We start from the raw sequence: 12402 nt of genomic DNA on the forward strand, positions 1-12402 counted from the left end.
AAAAATGTCTGCTTCAAAGAAACTGATAGATACTGTCTTTAGGAATTTGGGCTTTGATGCCTTACTTGATTTCCATGGCAAAGTAAGTTCATACTTTCCTTTTTGGAAAAAAACGAGGTACTGTACAGAGCAAGCTGAGAACCTCATGCCCCTTTTTATTTGCCTGAAATTTCAGTTTATATCAACCACAATAGGTTGTGTAGCTCAGAAAAATCCTAATTCAGGACTGGATTTTTATCAGTGAGGGGGCATTTGTGGAATTTCTGATGTAGTTTGACTTTCTCTCTTCTAATCCTTTAAGGATATGTACCAAGAGTAACCAGAAATGAAATTGCAACAAAGGCAATCACATCTTTACATCAGGTTTATTTATGGCATCACACATCTTAACCAACAGTTTGATTAATGTCCTTCATAGTGTTTCCAGTCCTGATGGCTTTACTTTCAATTTCAGTATTTATTATTATTGTGAAGTCTTCTTCCAAAAATTCTTGCCATAGATTTGGAAAGGGAAGGCTCACCTTGTCAATTCTCATGCTTCAAGCAAGTACACATTTATTTTGAACCTTAAACCAAAAGAAGCTGCAGAGAGGGAGAGATGAGCCTGACATGATTTTTTTTACATTCAATTTGTCCTTCCTCTGACATATTCAGACTCTCTCAGAAGAGTCTCTGTGATCTTGACAAGCCTTGTGCTTCAGGAACAAACATGGGAGAAAAATCTCCTTGACCCCCTTAGTGCCTGATGCCTGAGAGTGTTGTTAAGAGTTACAGCAAAGAAACAAAGCCAGTGATTCAAAGACTTGCAAGAAATATTCACAGGGGGGGCAAAAATGCTGAACAAGGACATTCAGAATTTCTTTATCATTTCCTTCCAACAGCTGCTGTCGTTACCCTCTGCTCCAGAGCTGAGCTGCAGCACCTACTGAGGAGCCTTTTCCTAGCTCAGACAAGGGCAACAGGCAGCACTTGGGATTTGAAGACACTGGCAGAGAAAAAAGCAGCCCACAAATAGCCGGTAGAAAGCCCTACAACATCGCAGCAAACATTTCCTAATTTACTGCAATGCCAGAGGATGAGTCACCCCAGTGTTCCTGTTGCATAATCTTCCCCACAGCTCAGGAGAGTGAAACCAGAGAAGCAAAGGTCTCGCTGGGCTTTCAGTGACATTTATGTTTAGACTGAACTTTCAGTTAGGAAAGTGTGAGTTTTTCTCTGATGACAAGGGAGGGGGAACCGATAGAGTAAGGTGTTCTTTCGGAAATGATAAACTCCTGAGTGTACAGATCATCATCCCCCTGAGCCCCCAGCCAGACCACGGGCTCCTCTGCCCTTCCTGACTTCCAGACAGCCCTCCCCATGCCATTGTGACCTGTTCAGCCTTGTCTGCTCCCTGGGGAGCACAGCTGGGCCCTGAGAGCTCCAAAACCCCTCCAGACAAAGCATGGCCATCCCTCAAGGCTTGTGTAGCACAGGGAGGGATCTGGGGGCTCCCCAGACCTTTCAGTGGCAGCAGGAGGGCTGGAAACTGCTGACACGTGTTTGCTGTGCCTCAGCATCGTGCCCATGGTAGAGCCAACCCTTCCCAAAGCAGCAGCATCTCCCAGGCATGAAATTGCACCTGGGAGAAGGGAGTCAGACAGGAGCAGGCAGCGAGGGTCACTGCTTCAGAGTCCCTGGGAGGTGTTACTTGTATACAGCTGTGTATTTTAGGGTCTAATCTACTTTTTATTCCTTAAAATCAAGTCAGGTGAATTAAGGATTGCTGCACATCTTCAGAGGAATGTCAGGCTGAGGGCTGCATTCCTGCTGGGCTGTGTTATCCTGGGTTAGTGCCTGGTGCCAGGCATTTTTCTCTGCTGATTTTGGTGAATGTTGTTTGAGAGGAGCTGGTGTGAGCAGCACAGGAGTCCTCCACACCTCAGCAACTTTCTGCTCTCTGTTCCACCAGAGTGAACCAGGTTAGTTCCTCCTTCTGGGCACCATTACTACAGGCAATGTAATTTCTTCCCCTCTCTGATGAGAGTAGAAAATTTTCCTTTATTCAGTGAGACAAAAAAAAAAAAATAGCACTAAGTATTCTGAGGGTAGTTTTGTTTTTCTCAGCATTGCTGTGGGATTTCCATTGCCATTTAATGTCCCCCTCCCTCTAGGTGATGACCTAAATGAGCTGCCAATGGCCACAACCATTTGTTGAGTATTTGTATGGAATAAATGCCCTTTTGGGAAGGGATGGGAGCTCTTGAGCACAGCCTGGGCTCTGCGGGTGCTGGCCTCGGTTCAGAGCAGGTTCAGGACCCTGGTTCCTGGTTCAGTGGGAATTTCTCCCACTGGCTCCTGCCCAGTGCTCTGCCCTGAACCAGCTCTGGATGCTCCATCTGCATCCAAGCATGGATCAAATGCATCAAACAATCCACGGGCTTGGCCTGGAGGAGGAGAGCAGGAGATCCCCAGGTGATCAACAACAGCTGCTGGAGAGAGCCACGGGTAACCCTGAAACCAAAGAGGCTTCAGGCTTTGAAAACAAGCTCAGTCCCACGGGGAGCACTGCAAGCCTGGGTTAGGCTGGGTGAAGTGAAGGTTCCTGGCGTTTTTCAGCAGAGACCACAAAGCCAAGAGGCAGCTGCCTGTGGGTGAGAGAGGCTGCCTGAGTCACCAGGCTGCCACCATGGCATGGGAGAGAGGAGGGAAGCACTGCTCCATCCCTCCGGGCCAGGAGCAGGAGCACATGCCAGAAAGGGGAACAAAAACTCATCAACTCGACCACAGCTGTGGTAGAGAAAGGAAGATGGGGTTTCACAGCCTCTCTGCTCTCACATGAGGGCTGCAGAGCACAGGGAAGGAGGGCTGACCTCACGCTGCTCCCAGCCTGGCAGCATTTCCCAGGACTGGGACCATTCCCCCTGGAGCTGAGTGCTTGTGGTATTTGGATAAGGGTGGGGAGGGAGGCTCTGCCAGCAGGCAAAGGCATCGAGGCATGGCTGCTTCCTATGTCCCTAAAGCCATCACATTAAATGGAAAGTCATAAAGAACAAAGTGAGTGACCTGTGGAGGTAAAGGTTTAGCTGACAGCCTGAACAGAGAGGGAGGAAAAGCCTGTGGTGGTGAAGATGATGCTGAGAGCACTCTGATCTGTTGTGCACAATACAGCAAAAGGGAAATCATGAATATACAGGGATTTAGGATGTACCTGAGAGACCATCATTCCTACCATAAATGATTCCTGTCATGCTCTGTGCACTGCAGGTCTCCACAAGCAGGATTGTGGCAAAGCTCACTCAGAGGTACAAAGTGGTTTGGAAATGAGGGGGGTACCAACCCAAAAGGAAACTTCATCAATCATAGATATTCTGCATGAAAATACTTGTGGGATTTTGGGAGGGGAGGAAGGAAATGTGATTTTCAGTGCTAAGCTTGAAGCAGGTGTTTGTGGCCAAGTTATTAAATGGTTTCTGATGGAAAGGCTGGCAGCACCTTAACTGCAGCAATAGTGGCAGGGGCTGCTGAGGCTCTGGTACTCACACAGCTGGGGCTGCAGAAATGGGAAACAGCCTCTTGTTTGTTCCTCATTCTGCAGCAGGGAGGGCATATGTGCCTCCCATGGCACAGCCCCTTCCTCTTGTATCCTCTAATCTGTAATCTTCAGTATCCTGTTTTAACTGGAAGTTAAGATTTCAGCTTCATAAGGCTGCCTACACACTGGGGGGATCAAACTGAGGCAGGGCATTGATGCACATCAAGTTCAAAGTACTGCAAAGCAAATACATGTTCAAGTATTCACTCAAATCCATTCTGTACCAAGAAAAAAAAAGTATAAAGATGATTCAGTGTTTTGATTTAAGCATACACTTAATTAATTCAAAAATTTTGTGCCCAAGGCCTGCTCCAAAAGAGTTATGAGACGTTCCTTTTTACAGAAGATCTTTTAGAGAATTCTCTTTGCAGAGTCTCATGTTATTCTATCTTAATTCATTACAGGCTAGACTTTGCCACTTCCATTAATGCAAAACCATCCCTTCATGTCGAGCTGAAAAGAGCTAAAAGCAAAAATCTAATTTAACCCTTGAAACAAGCAGAGGGTTTGGAAGGAGGCTGTGCCTGTGCTCTGTTTGATCTCTGCTAACTGGGGACTGTTCAGGCCTGGGACACACATGGTTCACTGGAAATCAAATTGCACCCTGTCATAACAGTCTATTAACAGCCCTGAATTTCTGCAGAACTTCACCTCTTTGCTAGAAGATAACATTTCTCTTTCCTCCCAAGGATAAAATAGCTTCCTTTCTTGCAGCCCTGCATATAATGGTGCTATTGCTTGACAGGGATGTCAACTTCCCTTGACTATTAAGGAGAGGGGAAATGTCTTTGTTACACATTTCTGTTCTCCTTTCATCCTCTTCAGAGAGGCCCCAGCTCAATCTAAACAAAATAAAACCAGGGTATCAGTTAAAAACAAAACCATTTTGCAAACTCTTTGATCTCCCTGGCTTCCTGTTAAATATACAATCGACTTTTTCTCCACATCCTCGACCACTACAGATCTGATTTTCTCTGCAGTTTATATTGACTTTGGCACCACACAAAATTAACATATCATTGGCTATAAAATCCATTAAAGGCAAGGAAATCCAACCTCAGCTTTACCTTTGCCTCTCTGTGTTCTCTGCTCTTCAATGCTGCCACCCACCTTTCTGTTTGTGCACAGGGACCCTGAGGTTGGAGCCTGTCTGTTGTCAGACTCCTGGTTGTGACTCCTGTCTGTCCATCACCCCCTGTCCCCAGCCCAGCATCTGGAAAAGCCCAGCATCCCTCCTCCTCTGGATCTGCACACCCCTCCTGTCCTGCTCCACCTGCACTGCTACCAGGAACTCTGTTGGGTTTAGTCTTCTTCTCATCCTCACCCCATTGTCATTTGAACAATCCATTGCCTTTTTTATTTTTCTTTTTTTTTCCCCCCCTTTGGGAGGGTGACAATGGGACAGTTTGCTGTCAGTTTTCTGCTCCTTAAATTCATCTCATCTGTCCAGTGTTCATCAGTTTTGGTGTGTTAATGACTCAGGCAACATTAATTAAAGATTTAGGCTGAGGAGGGAGTTCTATCTGATAGAGATGAATAGACTGTAAGGTATTTAGGTCTCACTGTACTCGTGCAAAGCACTGCACATAATCTATGGAGTTCTACAAGTAGCAACAGGAAGTTTAATCCTCTCTACTGGCAAACTGGTGACTTAGTCTCTTCCAGCATTAATTACATTGAAGAAATATGAAATATTGTAGCTTTCAGGACTAACTGCTCCATTTAAGTGCAGCATTTTAAGCAAGAGAAATGTTTGCACACAATGGAAAGACGCATAATGTTGCTCCATGCACAGATCAGATAAATTGTTCTGTAGTTTTAGTGACAGCAGAGACAAAAGGCTCTGTCTCCCCCATTGTAGCTGCAGCATCTGGGTGGCTGCCTTCACATTTGTCCCCTGACTTGAGGCCTCTCCACATCCCAAAAGCAGGCAAGAACATTGTTCCACATACCTCAGGTAGCCCCAAGGCCCAGGGGCTGGGATGGATCTGAGCTTTGCCATGACAGCACAGAAGTGGGATTGAGTCTGCACACACCACGGGGAGATTTGCTGTCACAATAATGGACCTCATGGGGCTCTGAGTGGCTGATCAGAGAATTATTTCACAACTTGTCCCATTTGCCTTCTTGCTTCAGAGGTATTTTATAAAATGGAACTAATACTTCATAAAATGAAGGCAATATTTCATAAAATAAAGGGCCCAGAATATCCAAATTTCTCTGTAGAAGAGTCCCTCAGGTTACCAAGTACCAACACAAAGCAGAGCAAAGACTGAACTCCCAGTTTCCATAAATCCACACAAACCTGCCTTGCACTGCAGCAGCTTTGGATCACCCTGCCTGACAGGGCTCTGCAGCTCAGCAGCAAAGGTCCTTCTCAGATTCTCCTTCCATCAAAGCCCCAGTTGATGGTGAAGAAATGACTTTGATTTTGGGTGTTCTCTGCTCACAGCACCCTCAGAGCCTCCTCCCCCTCCTCCCCAGCCTTTTCTACAGCCACCATGGAGATGTGGATGCTGCAGACCCAGCAGGTCAGATCCTCAGGTCACAGCTCAGGAGTCTGAGGAAAACTCACAATTCTCAGAACTGTCAGAAGACCTAAAAACAAGTTGACTCATTTCAAACGTGCCTCAATCTCCACCTCAGCAAGCCTGAGTTAAGTTCTTAAGAAACAACCCAGCAAGCAATGCAAACCCCAAACCAAAAACCAGAGCTGCAGACAACCTTTGCAAATTGATTTTCTAACCTGGCTTCCTTTCTTTCAGGAATGGAGCAGCTCTTTGGGAAGTTCTGGGAACCCCTTGGTTTGTCATTGCTGCTCCTGGGCAGTGGTGGCACAGCAGCTGAGGGAATCACTTCTCCTGAGGCAGCTTCACTAAAGGAAAGATCAGCCATGAGGTCACTCCCTGTGGAGCAGAGCTGAGGTATGGACCTGTTCATTAACCCTTATCCAGCAGCACATTCCACATCCCATAAGTGGGTAACATAATGAAATTTCTGCCTAAAGTGATTATTGTTACTATTTTCTGTACTCTTGTTATAAAAATATCCTTATTTCAGGAGTTTGCCTACAAAGGTCAAAGGTTCTGGGCTTACACCACAACAATTATGCAATATTGCAAGGGATACTGAAAAATATATGTATTTTGAAATATGAATGTGTATGAGAAAATGAGGAATCAATGGCCATTTAATAACTGAGATACAACATCCAGGTTTTTCAACCCAAGGACCTTCAAACTCTCCCTCAAGCAGTGAAGTTCCCACCCCTGGAAGTGTCCAAGGCTGGGTTGGAAAGGACTTGGAGCAACCTGGGGATGAGCTTTAGGGTCCCTTCCAACCCAAACCTTTCTGGGATTCTGGGATTCTTTACAACCCCTGATTTCCTGCCTGTGATGGGTTTTGTATCAGGCCCCCCAGAATAAAGAAGCCAGATCTCTTTTCCTCAGCTCCCTCATTGCACTGGAGGCATAAATTCCATTTTACTTTCTGCAAGTTGGGGACAAAAAACAAACAACTTGTGCCTTTGGGGTAGGTGGGGAAAAGAAGTGTGGCTGATTGTAAATAAAAGTTACTGTCAGATCAACCTTGATAGCAGAGATAATGGCAGTGAGCACATGGGAATAAAGACTCAGGCTTTGGTTTAATCATGGTTCCCTATCAGCTGCACAGATCCAGTTCTGCATGGCTGAGTCAAATAAATGTTAGGTAACTGAAATGATCTCCTTGCTTTGCACTCCCCCTCCAGTACCCACAGTTTGTTTCAGGGACTTTCAAGTAGGTGAATCTATAAAGGACATCTGTGAGTGCTGATAACAAACAGAGGACAGGGGTTTTGTGAAGAGGTATCTGAAGTTAAGCTATGAAAGAGATTTCCAAAGGCAAGAAATTGTCCTAAGGTCATAAAAATCACGTGTGCCTTTGAAAATTTTGATCAAGGCTGTACCCAGCTGCCTAAATTGGCTTCCATTCACTTCACAGGGTCTCTCTAAGTGCTGGAGCACGTGATTTTCAATTCTACTCCCAACAACTTGGGAGGGGAAAGACCACCAATATTGAAAAAAGGACTTTGATATATTACAGATAGCCTTGTAACCAGTGGTGTGACAGTTTCATTTAAAAAGATCCCCAAAATCTCATCTCAAAACCAACAGGAAGCCTTATGCAGGCAGCCCTGAGGTTTGGTTTGAAATCTTGATCCAGATCCAAGTTATGCTGGTTAGTTTATCTTAAAAGAAGAAATAGCTGTGTAGGATTCTAATGGGAATCCTTAGAATCCTTAATTTCTTCAGTATCTCAGGTAAATTAGGAATTAATAATTAATTGGACTTTCTCCACAGCTGTGGTTTCTTTAGCACTGTCCCCACCCCTCAGGAGTTCACTGCAAGCTCACACAGGTGATGTTCCTTAAATCCTGAACTCCCAGAAGGACAGAATTGCATCAGAACCTTCACTTCACCTCACCTCATCTCACCTCATCTCATCTCTTACCTGGGCCAAGACAAGGTAGGAAATATGACCCCTTTGACACACAGTAAAAGCTGATGGAGGCAAATATTATTATTTGTATTTATTTGCTCAATTTCAGACCCATTTGAACAGGTTTCACTCAGGAATTTTCAGCTTTTGAGTTGGTAATTCTGCCTTTTGCCCCCACACCAAGCACTACTCTGTGTATTTAAACTGAATTTGATTTAAGTTTAGTTTTAATTTAGGGCAGCTTGCCCAGATTTCTTTCCCCTCTGCTGACAAACTTGGCAATGCTTTTACAGGGCCCTGAGAGTGTTTCAGCTTGTCTTGCAAAGAGCCTTCACACAAAGCACTTTATTTCTCCCCAGAACAAATAAACAAGGAGTAAACATCCCTCCTCTCACACACACAGAACATTTCCTTGCCATTCTCTTCCCATTTGTGCCATTTCTACTGCCCAAGTAGGACCTGAGCTTTATGAAAATGTTATGAAAAGGCAAAGCTGCATTTTTGCAATAGTAAGGGACTCAAAAGGAAAAAAATAAACCCAAAGTTTTTTGTATGTTTACATGCACAGCTTGTGGACTCTCTCCAGTTCAGCTGTGTTTGAGGATCCCAACAGTAAAGGGACTGTGCTCTGTTCAAAATGCAGTGAAACCCCTGGAAGGGAAGAGCAGGCAGATTCTGGTGGTTTGATTTCTCCCTTTTTCATCTTGAAGAATGCACTTTCTTGGGTTACACATTAAACTGTCAGGAGGCAAAATCAACACCTGGGATTCCACACTGGAAACCTTGCTCCACAGAGCATGGCCATGCTGAGCTTCTCCCATAAATCTTCAGGCTGTTTCCCTTATCTGAGCAAGCTATGTATAAATATTAACATATTATTCATGGGCAAATAATTCCTTGCCACTCCTTGCTGCTGCTGCCTTAAAGAGCATTCTTGGTTTAAATGAGAGTGAGACAGTCCCTTTGTGAGGCTTTTGATGCATTTTAGGTTAAAAGAATTTAAGAAAAGAAAGAAAGGGTAACTTAATTAAGTAAACCTCAAAAATGAAGAAGTGGCCTTTGACTATTGGTTTTAATATAGGGGAGCCACCACCACCACATAAAAACTACTGACTAAACTCTGTAGTAATTGCAATTAGTCAACTCCCACTTGATTTGGGTGAGGTAGGGCTGGGATCCAAAGGATTTGTTCCCTGCTGTGTGCATGGATGGATGTTGTGAGCAGCCTCAAGCTCTGCCAAAGTTCAGCACAACCCATGTCAGGCACAGGGTTTGAACCTGATCAGGATCTCCCTGCAGTGCTGGGGGGTCACTTTGGCCAGGCTGGTTTCTGTTTTCCAAGGTTGGTGGGATGGAGCCCTTCAATAGAGGTGAATTTTTTTTCATTAAAATGTTCCTTGAGAATATCCCCTGTGCACAAGGAAAAGTGTGTTCCTCCAGAACAGGATTCTTCCTGCACAGGGCTGGACATGCCAGCAGCTGTGGACAAGAAGCCATTGCAAGTGGAACATGTGAAAACAGGAGCCTATTCATAAAAATAATGTATTTATATTTACTCCTTCAAAGCCTTTGCTCAGGAGCTTTTTTAAAGTTTCAGCTGGATAGAAAATGCCCCTTCAAAACCAAAGCAAAGACTTTACCAGATGTGCCCTGGCAAAGAAAAAGGTGCAGACACAGCAAGGAATTCAGAAAGGACAGACAGTCATACATGGACATGGGAAAGGAATCTCAAATAAATGTTTGTGGCTGGGAGTTGGAGTTTTTGTGTTACCTGTAATGAGCTTCTGGTTTTGGGGCCTGGCCTATTCCTCTCTTTTTCCTGACTGCAGTTTTGGTGCTTTTTGTACTACAGGAGACAGTGTGGAATTTCACCAGCACCTCACTCCCTCCAGCAACCAGAGGAGGGACACATCTCAAGAGAACAGTCCCTAAAACTGAGAATTTGGATTATATTTCTTAACCCCATGAAATTCCAGGTTGCCAGACTGGACAGGGCCATGGTTTTTTTTGTGTGTGTGTGTGTGTGCAGTCACACTGAGAGCAGCCTGACAGCAGCTCCCTGTATGCAAAGTCTGGGCAGTGCTGAGCTTGCAGGTGCTGCCTCCTCACACCTGGGTGTTGAAAATCCTCCACTCCATCCCTCAGGATATCAGCACATCCCACTGGGTGGCCACTCCAGTGACAGTTTTATCTCCAGCTTAATTAAAAGCATATTAATTTCAGGCTGTTAGCATGTTTGGAAAGATTAGATCAGGCCTTATCCCAGTGATTGTGGTTCAGGAGAGGGCTCAGCCTCAGGAGGCTTTGGTGTCCCTGTGTGTCCTTTTCCTGTGCTCTGACAGCCAGGCAGGAAAGATGCTGTGGTGTCCTCATTGAGATGTTTTATTTTCTCACATGGAACTCCACAACCAAACAAAAAACTGCCCTCCAGACTATTGCCTTCTGTCTCACTTCACACATTGGACACTTGTAAACCGTGCCAGGAGTTCCCACGTAAGGGCCTATTAAGATTTGAAAGCCAAGCCTCTGAAAAAAAGGGAAAAAGCAGAGCTGGAGTGCCCTGTGCCCCTCTGGAGGTGTTTGTGAGAAGGCTGAGCCCTCCCCAGCAGGATGGAGCAGGGCTGGGGTGCCCTGTGCCCCTCTGAAGGTGTCTGTGAGCCCTGCCCAGCAGGATGGGGCTGGGCTGGGGTGCCCTGTGCCCCTCTGAAGGTGTATCTAAGTCCTGCCCAGCAGGATGGAGCAGGGCTGGGGTGCCCTGTGTCCCTCTGAAGGTGTCTGTGAGCCCTGCCCAGCAGGATGGGGCAGGGCTGGGGTGCCCTGTGTCCCTCTGAAGGTGTTTGTGATGTTTGCCATGCCACTGAGCACAGCTTCCCGTGCAGCTGTGAGTGCCCCGAGCAGCCCCGACCCCAGGGGAGCAGCCAGGGCCCCCCAGCTCCCTGCACACCACAAACACCCCCTGAGGCCCAGGCTGCCTCACATCCCACTGTCACACACCAGGGAAAGCTCCCATTTCCTGGGAGATCACTCACCTGCCCCAACATCAACACCGCCCAAGACCCAGACAGTTCATAAAGGAAATAACGAGGGAATTGTTCTTTTCAGTGGATGATTTCAGTTCTTCTTCAGAGTAGCTCTGTCCCGTGCCCCAGATGGGTCATGGGGGCTGGGGAAGGCTACTCAGAAATGTCAGTCAGAAGCAGAGAGGTTTTGGAGTGCAGGAATGGCCTGTCCATGGCTCTCCAGCGAGGTCAGCTCCAGTTCAGGAGTGCCTACACAAATAGCTGCCAGCAACTGGGAGAGTGCTTTAGAAGGATCACTCTGGACGTGCTGCTGCCTTGTATTTTTTCCTTAGGCAAGAGGTGCTGCCGTGGTAACAGAAAGGATTCTGGCTTAACTAGAAGTGCTTGTGTGATTTTTGCACCACAGAACCTCTTGGAACACGCAGGTGAATTGGCTTGTGTGTTTGAAGCATTAGGAATTTCCAGAAAAACAATTTTTTATTGTGTGTGCGTGTTTTCTCATCTGGAGAGAGGAATAGCTGTGGTACCCTGCAAGGATTTGACTGAGCTGTGTATTTCACAGAACTGACATTAATGCTGAAGACATTAACTTAGAAAGGCCTCGCTTTTTTGGTGACTCACACTAGAAATTGTTTTCCTGTAGGTTTGTTCTGAGTGATCAAGATAGAACAGCATATAAATGCTGTTCTACACATGTATATATATATATATATATATATATATATATATATATATATATTACCTTCACCAGGGAAAGCTCCCACACTTTCCCTTGTTTATGCACATTATACATGACACAGGTTCCAAGTTAAATGTCACAGCCCTTATTTACTAGGTAAGCAATGAAGAGAATTCAATTTAAAACTCTTTATTTTCAGTGCTACCCATCTCACCCTTCATGGAGAACATTGGACAAGAGGAGTTGAGGCTTTCATGCTTTCTGCTGTGAACTCCTCAGCTTGTCCACCTGGGAATTGTCAAATTCCCTTTTCATGTACAGGTAGGAAATTACATTTAATATTTCAGCCAGTGAGGTAGAAATGGGGGCAGCACCTCAGAAGCTGCTTCTCAACCACTCCCTGATTTTCAAGGCAGCCACAGTGGCACGTTGGGAGCTGTTTGAGCAGACACCAGGCTCCCTCAGAGCCCAAGCCCAGGCAGGGATCAGCGTGCTCTGGCCACACTGCCTCCATCCTGCCTGTCCCAGCTCGCCCTGAACCACCTTCCTGGCTGCCCCAAAAATCCTTCTCACTACTCAAAGGATACAGAGGGAGCATGGAGCAAAGCACAGAACAACTCTGCAGTCTCTGAAGCCATTAAAAACATTTT

The 12402-nt window shown here is 45.8% G+C and overlaps 1 long non-coding RNA gene across 1 annotated transcript; it reads left to right on the forward strand.

Moving 5' to 3' along the window:
• The first annotated feature begins 6343 nt into the window (after positions 1 to 6343).
• Positions 6344 to 12074, forward strand: LOC306808132. Its single transcript, XR_013775909.1, has 3 exons — positions 6344 to 6498; positions 7915 to 8080; positions 11952 to 12074. It is a non-coding gene; the product is annotated as an uncharacterized lncRNA (long non-coding RNA).
• Positions 12075 to 12402: the final 328 nt, after the last annotated feature.

This window comes from Erithacus rubecula (assembly GCF_903797595.1).
Source record: "Erithacus rubecula genome assembly, chromosome: 14".
Taxonomy (NCBI): domain Eukaryota; kingdom Metazoa; phylum Chordata; class Aves; order Passeriformes; family Muscicapidae; genus Erithacus; species Erithacus rubecula.